At 37.2% G+C, this 22,248-nt stretch overlaps 1 long non-coding RNA gene and 1 other non-coding gene across 2 annotated transcripts in view; both read right to left on the reverse strand.

The window, feature by feature from the left end:
* LOC147339994 (uncharacterized) overlaps positions 1 to 22,248 on the reverse strand; it is a 171,681-nt gene that overhangs the window by 113,687 nt on the left and 35,746 nt on the right. The window lies entirely within an intron of this gene.
* Positions 2,564 to 2,670, reverse strand: LOC147339995 (U6 spliceosomal RNA). Its single transcript, XR_015160041.1, has one exon. It is a non-coding gene; the product is annotated as a U6 spliceosomal RNA (small nuclear RNA).

Genomic DNA, 22,248 nt, shown 5'->3' on the forward strand with positions numbered 1-22,248 from the left:
AGCACCATTCACAGTTGAAAGAAATGTGAACATTAAGATGCAGCATTACATCCTAACTGCCTAATACATACTGTCCTGCTGTAAGAATTCCCTAGCCACCTCCTATTGCTATTACACTAGTTCAAGTGTCCCGAGTATCTGCTTAAAATGACCTGTGACTCTAATCATGTCGTGTGATGATGTGTGTTCATCCCTCCTACACTGCGTATCTCTGTAGACAGTGATCTCCTGGGGTTCTCAGGTATCTCTCATCATGTTTAGTATGAGGCCATAAACCCTGAGGAACACCATGGGACCCCTACAAAGTGCCACTAGTGCTGATGGAAGCATTACCAAGAAACAGAGGGAAGTCATGACATTACAAGAAAAAGCTGAATTGCTTGATATGTAGATTGAAATCCACAGCTGCAGTTGCCGCCATCTCTTGATGAATGAGTTCAGCATAAGGATCATTGTTTTTTCAAAAAAAAAAAAAGAGAGAGAGAAAGAAAGAAAAGAAAAAGAAAATTCATGAAACTGAAGCTGTATTTATGCCTTCTACTTTTTGCAAGAAATACCTTTTTATCTCATATGAGAAAATGCAGTTTTTATGTGGTACAGCATTGCTATCAGCAAGGCCTACCCTACAGACTCTAATAGGATTCGAGAAAAACAAAGTCATTATATGACAACCTAAAGCAAAATGAAGGTAAAGGAGCTAAGGCTGTAGGGTTTAATGCCAGCAAAGAATGGTCTGATAATCTGAGAAAGAAGTTTGGCTTTAAAAATGTCAATATGGCAGGAGAAGCAGTTTTTGCCGACCAAGAGTTCCCAGATACCCTAAAGGACATCACTGAGGAAAAACGATATCCACCTGAACAGGTTTTTAATGCCCATGTGTGCTGTACTAAGTCGCTTAGTTGTGTCCATCTCTTTGAGACCTCATGGACGGCTGCCAGGCTCCTCTGTCCATGGGATTTTTCCAGGCAGGCATACTGGAGTGCATTAGGTCCCAGATGCCATAAAGACATCTGTGAGGAAAAAGGAGATCTACCTGAACAGGTTTTTAATGCAGATGAAAGTGTCCTATTCTGGGGGAAAAAATGCCATGAAGGACATTCATTGGTAAAGAAGAGAAGCAAGCTCCAGGATTTAAGGTTAATTCTATGGTTTTGTACAAATGCGGTCAGGTTTATGATCAGGACGGTACTTAATCTACAGAGCTGCTAATCCTGAGCCCTTGGTTATATTACTGGTAGGTTTTCCAGTCAACATAGGCTATTTGTACTTAGGTTTACGGGGAGTAAAATGTTTTCAACTGCATGGGGGCTGGGCAGAGTCACACTGTTCAAGGGACAAAACCAAAGTAGAAGGACCAGTTTTGGCCAATCATGTTTTTAAATTATACAGCAAAACATATCTTGAAAAGGCTGCTGTGCTTAAAAAGAATAAACAGTGAAACATTACATTGGAAAAATATGTCATGCTTTTTGTTTTTTTACAAAGGGCATTTTAAAAGTTAAATTAATAGACTTGGAAAGGCCTTGTGACTTACTGCTGATATTTTCTAGGAGGAGCTGGGACATCACCGCAAGAGGTTAAGGAGATGCTAGACATCCTTACAAACTAATTATTTCTTCAAATGTTAACTTCTGGCAGTTTTCCATAGACTGGTTCTTAATTTGAATCCTACTCTCCATTTTGTAAAAATAATAAAAATATTTTGCATTGCACCTGTCTTGTACTGGCAATACTGCCAGTTTGTACCAATTTTTTGGACATATTTTCCCTTTTAATTGTGTCTCCAGATTATACAGTGTTTTTATGCACTGAGTTTAAGTAAAAGTAAATGGTGATTAAACACTTTATCCCCTTGAAGAAAGGGTATTTGAAATCTTACTGAAATGAAAGCCATTCTTACAAATTCTATTAAAACATGAAAAAATAATTGAGTATTGGGCACATTAACAATGAAATTTATTTCCAGCACATGTGGTTGCAGTTTTGCTTAACTAAAAGCAACTCTTAATTCATTTCTATAAATGTTCATCTTTGTGACATCAATTCTACATAATACTCATTATATTTCTTTCTAAAAGACAGATTCATGAAGTCAAAGTACTGCGGTTCTTGGATATTACATACTTATTTATAACCTCTAATGTGTAAACTCTATTTTACTGTTTCAAAAAGTTACAGTCCTCTATTTTTTTTTTGGAGTACCTATATAAAATCTTAGTTTTCCACTGTTTATAAAAGGTAAATGATTATCCTTAGCTGATTATCCAAGTTCTTATAATGAATATAATAATTTATGTTCAGGAGGTAAATAGCCTTTTTATTTTACTATAAGAAGAAATACTGGGTTGGCCAAAAAGTTCACTTGGGTTTTTTTGTAAGACAGGACTACTTGAATGAACATTTTGGCCAACCCAACAGATAAAACATGTTCCCCCAGTCTAGTCTTTAATTATGTCATAGATTTAAATTATCTGCTGCTTCTGAATTCACTGTTATGTATTTAAATCAATTAGGGAAGAATCAAAGGGTCAACACAAATGTTTTTTTTTTTTTTTCTTTTTTTAAAAATATGGAACGCTTCACGAATTTGCGTGTCATCCTTGCGCAGGGGCCATGCTAATCTTCTCTGTATTGTTCCAATTTTAGTATATGTGCTGCCGAAGCGAGCACAACACAAATGTTCTTAAGACTAGAAGACAGGTTCAGAGATTCATTACTAGGATCCAAGTTTTCTATTAATGCAAGGATATTGTAATCAGAGAACTATATTATCTCAGCAGCCTGGAGCCCTAATGGCACTGTGAAAGGTAGGTTTCTGATTCTAAAACTCTGAACAACAGGCAAGTGTCCCCAGGCATGCCATTGTGGTGCACCTGCCTTAAAATGGATTTGGCAACACAGAGACTTGTCCTATTTTATCTACAAAACTTTTTTTATCATTTTCTTTCCACACTCCTAATTGAATACATTTTTTCTTACTAAGTCTGACAAAGCTTCAGTCCATTTCACAAGATCCAGATGTACCCTGAGAAATGCGTAAGAAGTATCTTACAGGTTTTGGCAGCTAGTCAAATAGAGTAACTGAAGAGATGTACTTTTAAATGTTTCCCTTCCAGGGACTTCAAAATCTTGTCAAATATTCTTAGAATATTCTGAAAATGACATCATAGGCCATAAGTAAAACCCATTTGCAAACCATGGATTTTATATAGGTATCATTTTGGAGCATAGTTTAGTGAAACTAGAAATCAAAAGCAAATTTTTAAAATAAAAAAAATCAAAATATGAGGGGAAAATGCACTTCCAGAAATATTTTGGAAGAAATTAGAATAGAAATGTTCCATGATTATGCATAAATCATAATAAAAAGTAAAAAAAAATTAAATCCAAGAGTTAAACAAACAATGATCAAATAAAACCAAGAAAATTGGGAGAGAAATTTAATATGAAATCATTAAAAAATAGAGGAACATCACATTTTTGAAAAATACAGGAACTTTCCTAAAGAAATATATAGATCCATGACTGGCAAACCTATTATGTAAAGGATCATAGAGTAAATATTTTAAGCCCTGCAGGCCAGCTGCCATTGTACCATGCACACAGGTCAAAAGAAATATGTAAATGAATGAGTATGGCCACATTCCAATAAATTATTTACAAAACAAGTAACAGACAGGATTTAGCCTGTTTGCCTTAGTTGGATGACTTCTGGATTAGACTGAGCATTCTCAACAAGAATGACTAATAATTTTCTAGGATGACCAAAGCCTTTAGGGCATGAAAAACTATCAATTATCCCTTGACTATTCAGAGGAAACAAAGAAAAAGAAAACAACTGTACTTATTTTAATAGCAAAAAAAATGTGTATATAGCATAAAGTGTTACACAATGTATATGGATTTATCAATGAAACATGAATCTAAAGAAAAACTTCATCCTTCTTGCAGAAACCTAGGAAGCTGAATTCACTGAGTGTGTTAGGAACAGGCATTGGAAAAGCTCAAGAAGCACTGCAGCAAAACTAAATCCACAAGACAGAAGACATAGACATACAGTATTAGAAGAGAAAAAAGATGTGGCAACTTCCAATAAAAGTGTTATAGAAGTTCATATTTATTTTTATAAAAGATATATATATATATATATATGTTTTACATGTAAGCAAGAAGCACCATACAGAACTTTGCTGAAAAAAGTCCATCTAATCAAAGCTATGGTTTTCCAGTGATCATATATGGATGTGAGAGTTGGACCATAAGGAAAGCTGAGCACCAAAGAATTGATGCTTTTGAACTGTGGTGTTGGAGAAGACTCTTGAGAGTCCCTTGGACTGCAAGGAGATCAAACCAGTCTGTCCTAAAGTAAATCAGTCCTGAATATTCATTGGAAGGACTGATGCTGAAGTGGAAGTTCCAATACTTAGGCCACCTTATGTGAAGAACTGTCTCATTGGAAGAGACCCTGCTTCTGGGAAAGATTGAAGGCAGGAGGAGACGACAGAGGATGAGATGGTTGGATGGCTTCACCAACTCGATGGATGTGAGTTTGAGCAAGCTCCGGGAGTTGGTGATGGACAGGGAAGCCTGGCATGCTGCAGTCCGTGGGTTCGCAGAGTCAGACATGACTGAGCGACTGTGAACTGAAGAAGCATTATGATCAGGTAGGATTTATTTTATTTATGCAATAATTATGCAACGTTTGAATGTTTTATTTGCAAATCATAACAAAAATCCAAGATAAACAAAATCATGTGAGAATAGCATTTATGAACTTTTCCTCTGATAAAATAAAAATAACCCTTTGTTTTAAATCAATACCCAATAAAAATGTTTTATGAATGAACACAAATAATAATAGAGGAATAAACCTAATGAGAAATGCATACAGGAAAATGAAGAAAAATTTAAAACTATTGAAAGACAAAAGTAGTTTTGATAAAATGGAGACATGTCACTACCCTTTTGAGAAAGATTCAATATTATCTATAAAAACTTCAATCAATACCTAAATTCTGATTGCTATAAAATTATATTAGCATGTGTAACTTGGCAAACTGATTATGAATTTAGTTTCAAAGAATAAAAATGATATTCGTCTAGATTTATGAAAGGAATCGCTGATCAGCAAGGGCTGTGCTGAGCAGACCGTCTCCAACTGTAAGTTCCTTTATGGGTCAACTCAGCCTGAGTGTAGCCTACTCTTCTTATTTATCCTCAGAAAATAAGCTCAGATTCAGATTTAACTCCCTACCACTGCCACACCGGTCTTTTCGCAGCTCACATTTACTCTGTATAAAAAGGCCTTGAATGATGAACTGAGAGAAGAAAACCCTGGGCTTGCTCTGCTGATGTCAGGTCAGAATATGGGACAGTTTTGAAAAGGAATAGTGACTATCTTACAGGCACTCTCACGAATGACTTTAAAAGACTGAGGAGGCAAAGAAAAAAAACTTCTAGTTATCTAGGAGAGGAATAAACTAGGATCTTGGGATTAACAGATACACACTATTATATATAAAATAGATAACAACAAGGATCTACTGCATAGCACAGGAGATTATATTCAATATTTCATGAAACTTAGAAAAGAATCTGAAAAAGAACATATATATGTATAACTGAATCACTTTACTGTACACATGAATCTAACACAACATTGTAAATAAACTATACTTTAATTAAAAAAAAAAAAGACTGAGAAGGGGAAATCTACCCAGTGGATAGAATTGACAGCAGTTCACCGAGTCAGTCACTTTAGCTAAAATAAGAAATAACCACAAGTTATAGTCTGTATATATTCATGAGTAATGGTAAATGGCCTGGTCAACAGCTCAGGGTCTGGAAGGAGAAAGATTGAGAGATTAGAGACAAGAAGGTCTGGCATAAAGGCACGTGGATAGACATGAGAGGGAGAACTAAATGGGAGTATCTTTTTATTATGTTAGCACCCTCTTAGAGAGACACTAAACAACCGGACAGACAAAACAACATGGCCAGTTGATATTAGCCAACGTTCAATGCTGGCCACCCCAGAACTGCTATGATGGGCACATAAGTGGAATGGTCATGATGGCACAGATGGAGGGTAGTCTGGTCTCAACAACATGGTCTCCCTATGTACCAAGGCTCATCTAGCTACTGTTGCCTCTGAATGCCTACAAGAGACATGACCATCAAACTCCTCATATTCTTCATGGAGATTCCTGAAAGAACCTCATATATCATTTAGGTATGAACACCTATCCAAGGTATCAGATTTTAATTCTTGCCTGGAGTTTCTCAGCCAGCATCATCATTGGTAGCCATTAAAAAGATTCTTTAGATACATATTTAGTAATTTAAGAATATGGGACTTTCCTGGTGGACCAGTGGCCAAGATTCCACATTTCAAATGCAGGGGCTGCCCATTTGATTCCTTGTCAGGGAACCAAGACCCCACATACCACATAGGACACATAGAGTGGTAAAAAATTAAAAAAAAAATAGCATGAGATTCCATAATCATTTAACTCTACTTGTATGTGTATATTTTAAAGACTTGTTCCAAATAGACTACAATGATAAGTTGGACTTTGTATGAATTTTTCACTTTTGTCCTCTTGTTAGTGTATTCATTCAGTGGTGTCCGACTCTTGCAACTCCATGGACAGTAGCTTGCCAGGCTCCTCTGTCCGTGGGATTTCCCAAGCAAGAATATTGGAGTGGGTTGCCACTTCCTTCTCCAGGGGATCTTCCCAACCCAGAGATCGAACCTGTCTTCTGCAATGGCAGGCAGGTTCTTTACTGACTGAACTACCAGGGAAGCCTGGATAGGTTGGGTATGCTATAATCTTAAATGTCTTTATTCAGTGAAACACTGAGTGCCTTGGCAGCAGAGGTGGTTTTTAAGAGGACTGTGGTTGTGGTTCAGTAGAGACAATGTGACAGTCCCAAGATCAAATGAAATGGCTGAAGTGCAATGATAAGAGTAAGCAAAGCCCAACCTTTCCATATTCAACTACAGTTGTTTGAAATATCTAGTTTTGGGTTTTGAGATCGAAGGCAAAAGGAAAAGAGGTCACCAGAGGATGAGATGGTTGGATAGCATCACCCATTCAATGTAATGAGCTTGGGTAAACTCCAGGAGATAGTGAGGAACATGGTGGCCTGGAGTGCTATAGTGATGTGGTTGCAAAAAGTTGGACATGACTTACCTACTGAACAACAACAACAATTTTAAAATTATCACTGCTTAGGTAAATTGTACATGCAGTGAAATATGCAAATCTTAAGTGGACAGTTTAGTGAGTTTTAATAGATATAGCTACCATGAACCCAAACCAAATTTGGCACATCTCCATCATGCCCCCAAAGTTCCCATATCCCCTGCAGTCAATCCCCATCTTCTCAGGCAACCACTGTTCTGATTTCTTTTTGCTACAGATGAGTTTTGTTTGTTTTTGCTCTTAATATAAACAGTCATGCCATATCTGTTCTGAATCCTTTCACTTAATGGGATGTTTTTGAGGTTCTTCTACACTGTTGCTTGTACCAGTAATTCATTTTTGGTATTACCAAGCTGTTTTCTATTGCACAAATATACTACAATTTATTACATCAATTCACTTGGTCATTCTAGTTTGGGCCCATTATGAATAAAGTTGCTATGAAGATAAAGTTTCATCTGTCTTATGTAAATACTCAGGAAATGAATGGCTGGGTCAAAGGGAAGATGTTATTTTTAATTTTACATATGAAATTGTCAGTTTATAAACAAATCTTTCCATTTTACATTTTATACTCCCGTCAGCAATGCATGAGAGTTCATTTGTTCCACATCCTCACCAATATTTGGTGCTGTGGATCTTTTTAATTTTAGCCATTCTAGAGGGTGAGTGGTAGTATTTCATTGTAGTTTTAATTTCCAGTTCCCTGATGGCTTAATGATGTTGAACACTTTTTCATGTGTTCATTAGACATTTGTGTATCATCTGCATTGTTTCTGTTATAAGAATTTTGTCCATTTGTAAATTGCATTGCTAATCTTTTGTTACTGATTTATAGGAGCTCTTTATATATTCAGGATGTGAGTCATTTGACATATATAATATACATATATGGGCACATATGTGTGCATATGACAAATATATATATATATAGTGCTACAGGCTAATTATTCTATAAGAAATATGAAGTACTTTATAATACATATTGTAAACTTTAAAATCATTATAAAACCTCATTACTTCTCACTTGAACACAGCATCAGTAAAGGCCATTAGAGTTTCCTTATGTGCTATCTCTTGCAAGTCAACAATTTGTTTTCCAAATAAAGCTGTGAGTTTTGTAGAGAATCTCTGAACTAATTAAACAATTCTATTAGACCATGTTGGCTATCATTTTCACATTTTCATCCAAAACTGCTGCAGCCAATAGGCCTGGAGAGTACATTGCTCGAGTCCTGGGTTCATTTGAAGGATTCCAGCTAAGTACATAGGCAAGGGCCAAAGTTTATATCTCCTTCTCAAATCTTTGGCAGAATAGCTACACTATTAAATCAAAATTCACTTTGTCTCAAATAATCATATATATATATGTGTGTGTGTGTGTGTGTGTGTGTGTGTGTGACTGATATATATATATATCATATATATAAATATATATATATTTACTTTCTTCCCATCTTTTTCACAAGAGGAGGATTGGTGGAAAATACAGGAGAATTTTATCAAATGTATATAAAGCAAACAAAACTCCTGGATGTGCCAATAAGCATGTCCCTGGGGATCCACAGACTGTCTAACAGCTGTGAGTCTGTGACTGTTATCTAAAAGCAACCTTAAAAAGGCTCCTTGGGAACAAAACAATATAGAGTATGAATTGCCTGTTAATTTTTTGTAAGGAATACAGTAAAACAAATAAGAATTTCTTATTTTGCAGCTAATCAATTAACCATATGTGTTTGCTAATTCATGTCCAATAACATTGGTATTTATTTTTCATTCTTATATTATTGCAAAGAAAGATTAATAGGTGTCACATTTATACTTAGAAATGTGCAGCTAAGACTCAGAGCTGAAAATAAATGCCTTTCAAAAATATTTATTATTTTATCGTTGAAATGTCTTTCTCCTTCCTTTAGCAAGTTCATTCTAGAAACAGACAACTAAAATAACACACTCATCTAATTTTATCTCATATTCTGAAGGACTATAGTGTATAATAAAGGTGTGGATGGTTAAAAGTTCTCCATTTTCAGGTACTGGGAATATGATGAATGCTTCCTCAATTAAATGAAGATATTTAACTCAGATTTCAACATTAATGTAACAGACACTACCTTCATTATTTCATTTCATGACATAAAGTATTTCACGTTGACCTTATTTTCAGACTAATATCACAGATAATAACTGAATGAAGACCATGAACATAAGAATATGAAATCAATCATCATTAAATACATATAGTTCAAACAGCATAAAGATAGCTTCATATTTTCAGAGCAACTAAAGTCTCAATTAGTTTTCAAGACCAGTATTTAATAGACTGAAGTATATTTTCCAACAGATTATCTAAGTGTTAAACTATTATAACTATAAACTATTATAAGTTATAATAGTTTATAACATCTCCATATATTACAAAAGTCAATTCAGTATTATTTCACTTACTTATGAGTCTTAGCTATCTTTTTTTTCAATCATTTCTATCAATTAATATCAAGTTAGGTACTACAGACAGTAATAATGCTGGGTGTTTAGAAAGCCTTGTAAAAAGCACTCTCTTGAATTAGAGCTGTTTTTACCCACTACTCCTGAGACTTATTTTGTAAGCTGGAAGAAAGGCTCTATCAGCAAATTACAAAATGCTGTTTGCTCTGTTACTCTGTTCAGACAGGATTTGTCCAATCCCATTTCCTGAGGAGCTGCAGTTGACTTAAGAGGTAAAAATAACAGCAGTAACTTCTAATAGGAGGTCAAGCTCAGGCTACTGTGGAATAGGACATATAAATTGCCAGAGATTGAACAGAGTTTCTAGTTAGAGTTGTCAAGTGCTGCTTCCTCTGTTCCTTCAACAACAACAAAAAAGGTGCAGGGAATCCAAAAGGTCACTCTATCAGGTAAACACAGGCATCACTGTGGATGTTGAAGGATCCAAATAACCACAGGTTAATTAAGATAGAAGCTTATTTTTTTTTTAAATGATAGCCTAGACAGTTACTCCAAAGATTTTATAACAGGTACAGAAGTGATGTATACAGTGTGTAGTGATGTGCTACCATTCTTTTATGTGACTTCCTTGTGGTTATCAGATGGCTGCTCTAATTCCAGACATCACAGCTGCCTTGTGGCTAACTATTAAGAAAAAATGAAGGATTCCTCCTCTAAAGAAGCATTTTCCCTGTAAGGAAACATCCCAGAATTTTTTTATACCACTCTAATATATATTCAGTTATCCAGAGCCAAGTCACAGAGCCACACTTAGCTGCCATGGAAGATGCGATATAGAACTAGTATACTGTATGTGTGCATGTGTGCTCAGTGACTCAGTCATGTCTGACTCTTTGTGACCCCCTGGGCTATAGCCTACCAGGTTCCACTGCCCATGAGTTTTCCCAGGCAAGAATACCAGAGTGGGTTGCCATGCCCTCCTCCAGGGGATCTTCCCAACCCAGGGATTGAACCCATGTCTCCTGCACTGGCAGGTGGATTCCTTACCACTAGGCCACCTGGGAGGCCCATAGTGTACTGTGAAAGTGAAAGTTGCTCATTTATGTCCGATTCCTTGTGATCCCATGGACTATACAGTCCATGGAGTTCTCCAGGCCAGAATACTGGAGTGGGTAGCTAGTTCCTTCTCCAGGGGATCTTCCCAACCCAGGGATTAAACCTAGCTCTCCCACACTGCAGGTGGATTCTTTACCAGCTGAGACACAAGGGAAACCCAAGAATACTTCTTTCATATATGCACATATAGGCTTTCAAATATATTTGTTGTGTCCTTTTCCTAGTGCAATCTGTCTGAAAATAAATCATTTAATAAACAAAGAGTTATAGGTATCTATTTAACTCAAAATGGATTAAAGACCTAAATGTAAGATCTGAAAGATAAGACTCCTAGAAGATAACGTAAAATATTGTTTTTAACATAAATTAGAGCAATTAAAAGACACTTGCTCCTTGGAAGAAAAGGTATGACCAACCTAGACAGTATATATAACTAATTTGCCACTCATGGGTTTGGGTGGACTCCGGGAGTTGGTGATGGACAGGGAGGCCTGGCGTGCTGCAGTTCATGGGGTCACAAAGAGTTGGACACGACTGAGCAACTGAACTGAACTGAACTGAACTCTTCCTTTAGTTGGTATTTGAGTACTAATAATTTTCATATGCTTGATATTTTGCCTTTGTAATTTACCAGTTAAAGCTCTTCCCAGTTCATTACTATGCTTTTAATTTTCCTTGTTTCTGTAAAACCATCATAACTCTCAATGATATTAACTGGTTATGGACTCTGAAGTGACAGTCTTTAAACAACATTCCCTATTCTATAACCTAATGGTTATAGCATCTGGGAGGGAAAACACCCTATGTTTTTCATTACTATAAAGTTTAGTATAAATAATGAACTTGCTTTGGCCACACACGTCCAATTTAAGCCTTTTGGTGCCATATGGGAAAATAAGCCTCCAAAAAGTTTGCATTAATTTATAATGTCCCAAACCTTGGGATTGGTTGAATTTGCATCAACCATTTTACATATAGCCAGTCTGGAGCTTTAATCAAGAATCTAAGAGTAGCTTCCCAACATTTCATGATGCAACCATGGGAAAAGAATACATACTTTAAAAGTATGAATACTGAACTGGTCAATGGCAATGTTGACCCTGACCTAAATAAGTTTAAGCAAATTTATTAATTACAGATAAAATACATCCTAGCATTTTAAAGACCCTTTAAAATATAAGAAGTTACTAATTATTCACCAATTATTTAAGTACATATTATTTCCCTATTATATTGCACTTTAATACTACCATGGTAGAGGTCTCTGGGCCATGACCCACACAGGGTTCTAGATCAATGTGTTTCAGACTTTAATTCACATACAAATCACCTAATGATACTGTTAAAATGCAGATTTTTATTCCTAGCTGGGACTTGACATTCTGCATTTCTATTTTTTTTATTATTTTATTATTATTATTTTTTTTTTTTGCCACATGATGTCACTTGCAGAATCTTGGTTCCCAGATCAGGAATAGAACCCAGACCCTCCATGGTAGAAGCTCAGAGTGCTAACCACTGGATTGCTAGGGAATTCCCAAAATTCTACATTTTTAAAAAGGTCCCAGATGGTGTCTGGCAGCTTTTCTAAACAAAATTTGTACAATAACATTCCAGGATACTTGGAACAAATATAACTTAGTAGGAAGGCTTTGCTTTTAGAGTCACCAGATCATTTACTGATTCAACTCAAGTCTTTGGTTTACATATATTAAAATGGACTAGTGTTACTTGATTATAATGCAACATTTTCATTTATACACCAACATTATGCTTGAAATGAAACAGTGCTTTTTGCTAATAGTACTAAAAGAAATGGTAAATTATTTTTGCCTGGGGAAAGCCAGTCTCTAAATATCCTGCCTTCCTTTGTGAGCTGGAGAAGCCCACTGGCAAGATTCTACGTAACTACAGTGCTTAAGTCCTGCTTGCACCCTTCCCCAGTCCCCATCCCATTCAGCCTTAGTAAGACAAGCAAATGTCCTGTGCTGTTGTGATGTTATCTCCTGAGGTTCTGTTTTAGACAAACTAGAAAGGAACAATTTGTATTCTGACAAGACATCTCTGTGATCCAGAGAAAGAAATATCCTTCTCCCCTTCTTGGTTATTCAGTCTGGTCTAGGAACCAAACTAATGTAAGATAGATTAACAAGGGAGAAAAAATCAAACACAAGTTTAATAACATGGGAAAGATGCAGGAGAACTGAGTAACTCACCAATTGGCTGAAACCGTCACCCTAAATACCAATCTAAAGAGAGAAGAGGATGTTGGGGGGAGTGATTTTGGACCTAAAATCTGGGAGAAGTCACTTCACAAGGAAATGGAAAAGCAAATGTTCGGGAAACAAATGTTTGCTGGTCTACCACATCTAGCTCAAGTATTTGAAGATACCTCTCCTGATAGCTCTATTCTGATTTTAGGCTCTTTTTATAAAGTCTTTAGGCAGCTAAAGGGGAGGTAAAAAGAAAGATTTCCTGGGACTTTGGGGCCTTGACTGTTTTTAGTTCCCCAAGGAGACATTTTAGGATGGCCAACTTTGCTCCTCTACACAATCAGTTCAGTTCAGCCACTCAGTCGTGTACCATTCTTTGCGACCCCATGGAGTTCAGCACACCAGGCTGCCCAGTCCATCACCAACTCCAAGAGCTTGCTCAAATTCATGACCATTGAGCCAGTGATGCCATTCAACCATCTCACCCTCTGTCATGTTGCTTCTTGACCTGCATACAGATTTCTCAGGAGGCAAGTAAGATGGGCTGGTAGTCACATCTCTTGAAGAATTTTACACAGTTTGTTGTGATCCACACAGTCAAAGGCTTTAGCATAGTCACTGAAGTGGAAGTAGATGTTTTTCTGGAACTCTCTTGCTTTTTCTATGACCCAATGGATGTTGGCAATTTGTACTCTGGTTCCTCTGCCTTTTCTAAATCCAACTTGAACATCTGGATGTTCACAGTTCACATACTGTTGAAGCCTGACTTGGAGAATTTTGAGCATTACATTGTTAGCATGTGAGATGAGTGCAATTGGGTGGTAGTTTGAGCATTCTTTGGCATTGACTTTCTTTGGGACTGGAATGAAAACTGACCTTTTCCAGTCCTGTGGCCACTGCTGAGTTTTCCAAATTTGCTGGCATACTGAGTGCACCACTTTCACAGCATTGTCTTTTTGGATTTGAAATAGCCCAACTGGAATTCCATCACCTCCACTAGCTTTGTTAGTAGTGATGCTTCCTAAGGCCCACTTGACTTCACATTCCAGTATGTCTGGCTCTAGGTGAGTGACCACACCATTATGGTTATCTGGGTCATGAAGTTCATTTTTGTATAGTTCTTCTGTGTGTTCTTGCCACCTTTTCCGTATATCTTCTACTTCTGTTAGGTCCATACCATTTTGGTCCTTTATTGATCCCATCTTTGCATGAAATGTTCCCTTGGTATCTCTAATTTTCTTGAAGAGATCTCTCATCTTTCCCATTCTATTGTTTTCCTCTATTTCTTTGTATTGATCACTGATGGCTTTCTTATCTCTCCTTGCTCTTCTTTGGAAATCTGCATTCAGATGGATCTATCTTTCTTTTTCTCCTTTGCCTTTAGCTTCTCTTCTGCTGCTGCTGTTATGTCGCTTCACTCATGTCCGACTCTGTGCGACCACATACACGGCAGCCCACCAGGCTTCCCCATCCCCGGGATTCTCCAGGCAAGAATACTGGAGTGGGTTGCCATTTCCTTCTTCAATGCAGGAAAGTGAAAAGTGAAAATGAAGTCGCTCAGTCGTGTCCAACTCTTCACAACCCTGTGGACTGCAGCCTACCAGGCTCCTCTGTCCATGGGATTTTCTAGGCAAGAGTACTGGAGTGGGTTGCCATTAGCTTCTCTTCATTTCTCAGCTATTTGTAAGGCGTCCTCAGACAACCATTTTGCCTTTTTGCATTTCTATTCCTTCAGGATGGTCTTAATCACTGCCTCCTCTACAATGTCAGGAATTTCTGTCCATAGTTCTTCAGGCACTCTGTCAGATCTAATCCCTTGAATCTATTTCTCACTTACACTGTATAATTGTAAGGGATTTGATTTAGGTCACACCTGAATGGTCTAGTGTTTTTCCCTACTTTCTTCAATTTAAGTTTGAATCTTGCAATAAGGAGTTCATGATCTGAGCCACAGTCAGCTCCCAGTCTTGGTTTTGTTGACTGTATAGAGCTTCTTCATCTCTGGCTGCAAAGAATATAATCAATCTGATTTCAGTATTGACCATCTGGTGATGTCTATGTGTACGTTTGTCTATGTGTACGTTTGTCTATGTTTGTCTTATGTTGTTGGAAGAGGGTGTTTGCTCTTGGCAAAATTTTCTCCTCTTAGTAAATCTTTAAGCCAATTTTCTGTTGATGGGTGGGGCTGTTTCCTCCCTGTTGTTTAGCCTGAGGCCAAACTATGGTAGGGGTAGTGATGGTAATGGTGACCTCCTTTAAAAGGACCTGTGCAGGCACTCTTGTATTCAGTTCCCCTGACACTGCAGCCAGCCACTGTTGACCCACGCCTCTACCAGAGACTCCTGGACACTCATGGACAAGTCTGGCTCAGTCTCTTGTGGGGACACTGCTCCTTTCTCCTGGCTCCTAGTGTGCACAAGGTTTTATTTGTGCCCTCTAACAGTCCTCAGTTTCCCCTGTCCTGTGGAAGTTCTGTAATCAAATCCTACTGGCTTCTGAAGTCAAATTCCCTGGGGATTCTCAGTCCCTTTGCTAGACCCCCAGGTTGGGAAATATGTTGTGGGTCCTAGAACTTTCTTAACAGTGAGAGAATTTCCTTGGTATAATTGTTCTGCAATTTGTGGGTTGTCTGCTCAGCAGCTCTATGGTGGGGCTAATGGCTTTCTGCTGTCAATTTGGGTCAATTCCCACATGGCACTTAGAAATACTAACCTTTAGTCCCATCTTCAGTTAGGGAACATTGTGTTTCTTTTCTATCAGATCGTAGGTGGGTAGGAGGATGCCATTAAATTCGGTGAGTGGTTCTCAGTGTAATAGCTGTGCATGACTGCAACCTTAGAGCTTTTAAAAATATATTTGGATCTCATCCCTAGGTGGTTCTTGGCCATGCACATTTTTCTGAAATTGTTTCTGTGGTTCAAATACAGAGTCATTGTTTCAAATCTCTAGACTAGAGGGAAAAGAAACTATTCTAGCTCCCCATCTGAAACTAGAAAATAAACATTAACCTGACTAACAAATGTATGAAGAGAAAGAAAAGGAAAAAGTCTAAAATTTAAATTTCAGATAAACAATGCATATTTTTGTATAGCTATATCCCATGAAATATTTGAGACTTATGCTATAAAAGTATGCATTATTTATTTGAAACTGAAATTTAACTGGGCCTCCTACATTTTACCTGGCAAGCCCAATTTGCTTCAGGCTGCTTGGGAAGAAAATGTAGCTAAGAAAAACTTAGAATAAGATATACATCATTACAATTAGAAGGATAACTTATTGCATTAACTGAGATTTAAAATCAATACACTAAGAGGGGAAAAAAAGCATTGATTTCTTAAAAGTTACCATTTTGCCCAGAGCTTGACAAGTGATAATAGTTTCAGTGTAGTGAGTTTTCATGTTTCTGTTTGAGATTTGGTTTTGTTTCTTCCAACTGCAGAGTTCCATCAGTGTGTAGTTGAGAGGAACTGCAACTTGGGCTGCTGGCCAGAAATCAAGTTCAAGTTGGTACCATGCTTTGACCTTTTAATGGTAACCAGAAACTGCCTTGTCAGAACACTTGTTTGTAAAATGTCCTTTCTGATTTCTCACCATTAACCTTCCTAGTCATTCTCTTCAGGTATCCAGACCCTCTTTGAAGAGACATCAAAGCACAGCATGTGACTTGGATGATTCGTTGGCTCGGACCGAACTCAACTCTGTTCTTCTATACCTTTTTTCAATCTTTACCAGTCATTGAGACCAAATAGAAATTATCTGACTGTGCATATAAGACCAAGAGTGCTGGATGGAGAGATAATGATAATATTCAATAAGAAACACATAGGTATTAGAGCAAAGAAGTGATGAAATGTCATTGTTCTCTCCCCAATAGGTGTGGCAGTGTAGTACATGATGGAATGGGTAATATGCATGAGTTTGTTACTATAATAAAAGGTATAACTTCCAGTGATTTGTGACTTCTTTTATTTTTCTTTAAATAACTGAAATGGATGTCCCAACTATAAGAGACAAACAAACAAACAAAAAAACACACATACATACAGCTCTTCTCACTAAAGATGGCTTAGGCAAGTTCTTAAAATCCTACTGCTTGGGACTCCTCCAAGACCTATGGCAAACTTGAGCCAAAGTAGAGCATAAATGGTCTAAGAATTCAGAAAGAACAGTAACTTCTGGTGAAGATTAAAAACTGGTGTTAGGAAACAGCCTCACAGACTTGGAATTTACGGTTACCAGGAGGGAGGGTGGAAGAGAGGGATAGATTGGGAGTTTGGGATGGATATGTACACTCTGTTATATTTAAAATAGATAACCAACAAGGGCCTGCTGTATAGCACAGGAAATTCTGCTCAATACTCTGTAATAACCTAAATGGGAAAAAGAACTTGAAACAGATACAAGTCTACGTATAACTAATTCAGTTTGCTGTACACTTAAAACTAACACAATATTGTCAATCAACTATACTCCAATATAAAATAAAAAAACTTTAAATGTCTAGAGACAACATAAAAAATAAAATAAAAATTAAAACTGGTATTTATATCTGACCTTGGAAAAAAGAAATCTTTTAAAGCTGCTGCTGCTGCTAAGTCACTTCAGTTGTGTCCGACTCTGTGCGACCCCACAGACAGAAGCCCACCAGGCTCCTCTGTCCCTGGGATTCTCCAGGCAAGAACACTGGAGTGGGTTGCCATTTCCTTCTCCATCTTTTAAAGCAAGAAGATTACAAATAGAATTTCATAAGCAGAGGAACCTAAAATCAGAATATTTAAGGAAACACAAAGGTACCAGTATGCTTTTATGGGAAGGTTTGTAGTAGTACAGTAGCACCCAGAGATCTGGGCAAGAGGATGTGGGACTCCAGTTAGGTCCCACATGTCACAGACATGTAAAAATAAAGTGGTTATATCACCTTGGGTGGCTGTGTTCTGTGGGGTCTGATGCTCACAGAATAACTTCTACACCCTGAACATTTGCTCTTATCAAACTCTGTTCAGGCTCCAGGGAAACTCTTCCCCAGATGTTGTTTTAAAAAATCAAGTAAAATTGTAAAAATGTTGTTGGTTGTTGTTTAGTCACTCAGCCATGTCTGACTCTCTGCGACCCCATGGACTGTAGCTCACCAGGCTCCTCTATCCATGGGATTCTCCCGGCAAGAATACTGGAGTGGGTTGTCATTTCCTTCTCCAAGGAATTGTCCTGACCCAGAGATCAAACCCAGATATCCTGCATTGCAGGCGGATTCTTTATTGCTGCGCCACCAGGGATTACTGCATCCAAATGCCATAAAGGTTTAAGAGTTGGACCATTGCCGGCGTGAAAGATGAATACTGTTTCAGAATTGGGGGAGGATTTTGAGTGACAGGAGCATTTAAGGAAAAGACAAGTTAATTAACTTGTTAAATTCTTTCCCTCAGCATGAATGCAAATGGGGTCCTCCTGTTGGAACAGAATCTCCCAGGACTTCTTCAAAATACTCATCTTTTGCCCCTCTAAATGTTCCAACATATGGTTCCAGAGGTACATAGGAATTAGCATGGAATTCTCCAAAGTTGCACGTGACAGCTGAGGAATATTTGGCAATATTACAAAATTTAAATTACTTTTAAGTTTGCATTCGCATGTGTAGATACAGACACATCATGGTTTACATTGTCAAGTGGACAGACACTAAATACTAGAAGTGCAAAGAGCTGATACTGTAAAAAAATATTTTATAGAGTCAATAATACATTTTTAAAATTAAGTTAAAACTGAGTTTTCAATAATTTTGATTTAACATTTTTATATTCACTTACAAATTATACCGCGTCTTCTGATTTTTGATGAATACTGTTGCATTTTGGAAGAAAATAAAAGCATAAAATTTATTTTATATCCTATATGGCTTGACTGGCCATCTTTGAAATACTTAGATATATGGCACGTGGCCTTTCTGTCTCTCTTTTTCCAGGCCTAAGATAAATGGGTTTATAGAGGATGAGGTTGAAGGCATTGACCAGATTGTCGATTTCAGGTTTGAATATTATTTTAACAACGATGTGCTTCCTAATTAAAAAATCAAAGGCATATGATACCATATTATTTAGAGAATGGTCTGGTGTAGAGTATGAGGGAAAGACACAGGACTAGAGAAGCAGCACAGGCAAAACCACGTGTATGTGTGTAGAACCTCATTCTTGAGCTCTCTGTGAAACTTTAAGCACTATCACTTGAATTCATCAAGCTTTAGTTTTATGGTCTATAATATCAGAGTAATAGCACACTTCTCAGTGGATGACTTTAAGAATTAGAGATAGTGTGGTCAAAGTGCTTGGTAGATGCCCAAGTGTACAGAGTGTAACCATAAGAAATCATAGTATATTTTCAGGCCAATAATAATTATTCACCTTGACTACATGGTTCATTTTATGTCTAGGTTTATAATATTCATAAAGAGCATCCATGTGATACTTTTCTTTTGTTAAGAAAAAAATTAAGATCATTGGATCCTAAGTCCCTAAGTTCTAAGGATTCCACAACTAAGCAACCATGGCTAGAAATATGACAAATATGATAAACTGTTCCAGAAAGAAACACAAAAAGATTTTCAAAGTGTGTTATGCATTTATAAAAGTTATTATTTCAAGAAAGCAGGGCAATCCAATCATTTCTATTCACACTCAGTTTAGGTCACTATTTGTCAGGGGCTTCCCTGGTGGGTCACTTGGTAAAGAATCTGCCTGCAATTTAGGAGACTTAGGTTCGATCCCTGGGTTGGGAAGATCCCCTGGAGAAGGGAATGGCTACCCATTCCAGTACTCTTGCCTAGAGAATTCCATGGATAGAGGAGCATGGCGAGCTACAATCCATGGGGTCACAAAGAGTTGGACACCACTAAGCAATGAACACTTTCAACTTATTTCAAATACTTAGTACCAAATGAATGGGCAGATCAAAAGACTTTGAGAGAAAGAGATGTCTAAAGTACATGTTGAGAGCATATCATTGCATACTTAAAAGGTTTCTGAATAAACAGACTATATTTAGTTTCTCACCTTTGAGAAGTTGTATTCTTGGATCAGAATTAGTAAGATAGAAAAATTAATGTCTTTAATAGCCTATTGGTCAAGGCAAACCCACAGAGTCAATGTAATCAAATATGCAGAAGTAAACTAAATGATTAAGTACTGGTGTTTAAAGACTATGCTGTTGCCAGAAATACTTAACAGACATAGGACTTGTTGACTCAACACCTTGTTAATTCATGAGTTAACTACAGTGGTATGCAGAATTATAATTAGTTATAAGTCCTATTATAGTTACATCAAAGACATGCTTTTTGAACAGCTTAAAAAAGGCACTCTGACAAGCAGATAAGTCCATAAATAAATTTTTTAATGCTGAATACATCATCAGAAACTGCATCCATTTGCTTTTCTAGAATATGCTATTTTAGGCATATCCGTACATTTTAATAATCTAAAAAGCTCCCTAAATATCAAGTCCTTAAAATCATTTGTAGCAATTGTAATGATACCTAAGTAATATATCTAAAAGTCACTAGCTAATTAACGTCTGCCATATGTCAGGTTATTTATTAAACACTTTATTGGGAATCAACATTATTTAATGCCAGTAATAACGCTATTTTTTACATCAAAGGAAAACTGAGACTTCAGTTTCAAGTCTCTTCAGAGACAAGTGCAACTAAATGTAACTGAAACACACCCTGCCTCCCCACTCCCCACAGCCCCACCACAGCCTGATTTGGAGCACACCTGTCTCAGGAGAAGAAGTGGGTGTGGAAAACTACCACCTTTTCAGAAAATAAACTTCATCACCAAAACTACCAGGAAGGTCATCACTAGACACTCTCAATAAACTTAACGAAGAATCAGTAAGAAGAAACGCAAGGTCTCTCACTTATTACCCATCACCAGGAACTCATCCCATATATTCTGGGCATTCTCTAATTTTACATAATCATTGCCCCTCTCCAACACTCAACATCTTTTCACTCTGTTCTCTGGAAAATCCCATCTTTCCTGAATGTTCTTCTGAGAGCACCTATTCCTCTGAGGACACTATGCTCCATGTAGCCTCAAAGTAAGGTCAGTGTCTTTCCTGTTTCTTATTGCCACTTTCAGGCAACTGTACTATTACTCTCTATCTCTGGACATTTCAAATCTAAAGGTAAATACCATTGACATATCACTCACCATTATTCCCTCCTTGATGCAGGCATTTATGTACCATGGCCCCTTCCCTCATATTTAACACATAGTTGCTGGCTCACTTCTATTCTAAAAACTACTTCTTTCATGATGCCTGGCAATCTTTATTTTCAAATTGATACCCATGTAATTCAACTTCTCTCACTGGTATGAATGAATTTGCTGTGGTCCTGGTTAAGGCAATACTTCCTCAAATGCAAAAAAAAAAAAAAAAAACATGATTTTTTTTTTTTCTGCAGTTCTCTTAGCTCCATATTATTCCTTTCTAACCTATGAGATAATTCTAATTGCAGCAGAATGTGCTATAATATCATGTAACTAGTGGCTTAATTTTTCTGCTTTCTTTACAATATAAATCCTCCCCAAATTGTCTATACTCACTGTTATACTTCATTTCCTCTAATTCATTCTTGCTTTCATGCCACAGAGGATTGGGGGCTGCTATAAAAATAACTTATTTCTGACAAGGTCACAAACAACCTCAGTAGTAACAACTTTATCAGCCAATTCTCAATTCTTTAATCAGTAGATTTACTGGCAGCATTTAACACTGGTTTTTTCTCATTTTTCCCCCACTTCAAGGACACCTCTCACTCTGGGTTCTCCTCCTACCCTCTGCCTACTTTTACTCTCTTTTACCAGTGCTTCCTTAGCTTCCCATCCTCTAGTGATGGAGTGTCTTAGTGTTGAGTCTTTTGATTACTTCTGTCTCTGTGCTAGGTCATCTCAAACAGACTCAGACTCACTTTCCAATTCATATATCCTCAGAATGTCAGTTATTTAACTGCCCACTTGACATCTGGATGTGAATATCTAATAGACATGTCAAACCTGTTAGGTTAAAAATTGAATTCCCCATCTACCCCACTTGCCAAACCAATTCTTACCAGTCCTGTCATTTCTCTTAGAATAGAGACAAAAAGCTTACCCTCATCTAAAAGGTTCTACAGGCTCCGGTCCTCTGAGACTCCCCTGATATTATATTCTACTCCTCTCCCTTCTGTTCCTCAACTTCAGGCAACTGGCCTTGCTAATCAA

This window comes from Bos grunniens, chromosome X (assembly GCF_055505025.1).
Source record: "Bos grunniens cultivar Pamir isolate PY7600 chromosome X, Bosgru_T2T1.0, whole genome shotgun sequence".
Classification (NCBI taxonomy): domain Eukaryota; kingdom Metazoa; phylum Chordata; class Mammalia; order Artiodactyla; family Bovidae; genus Bos; species Bos grunniens.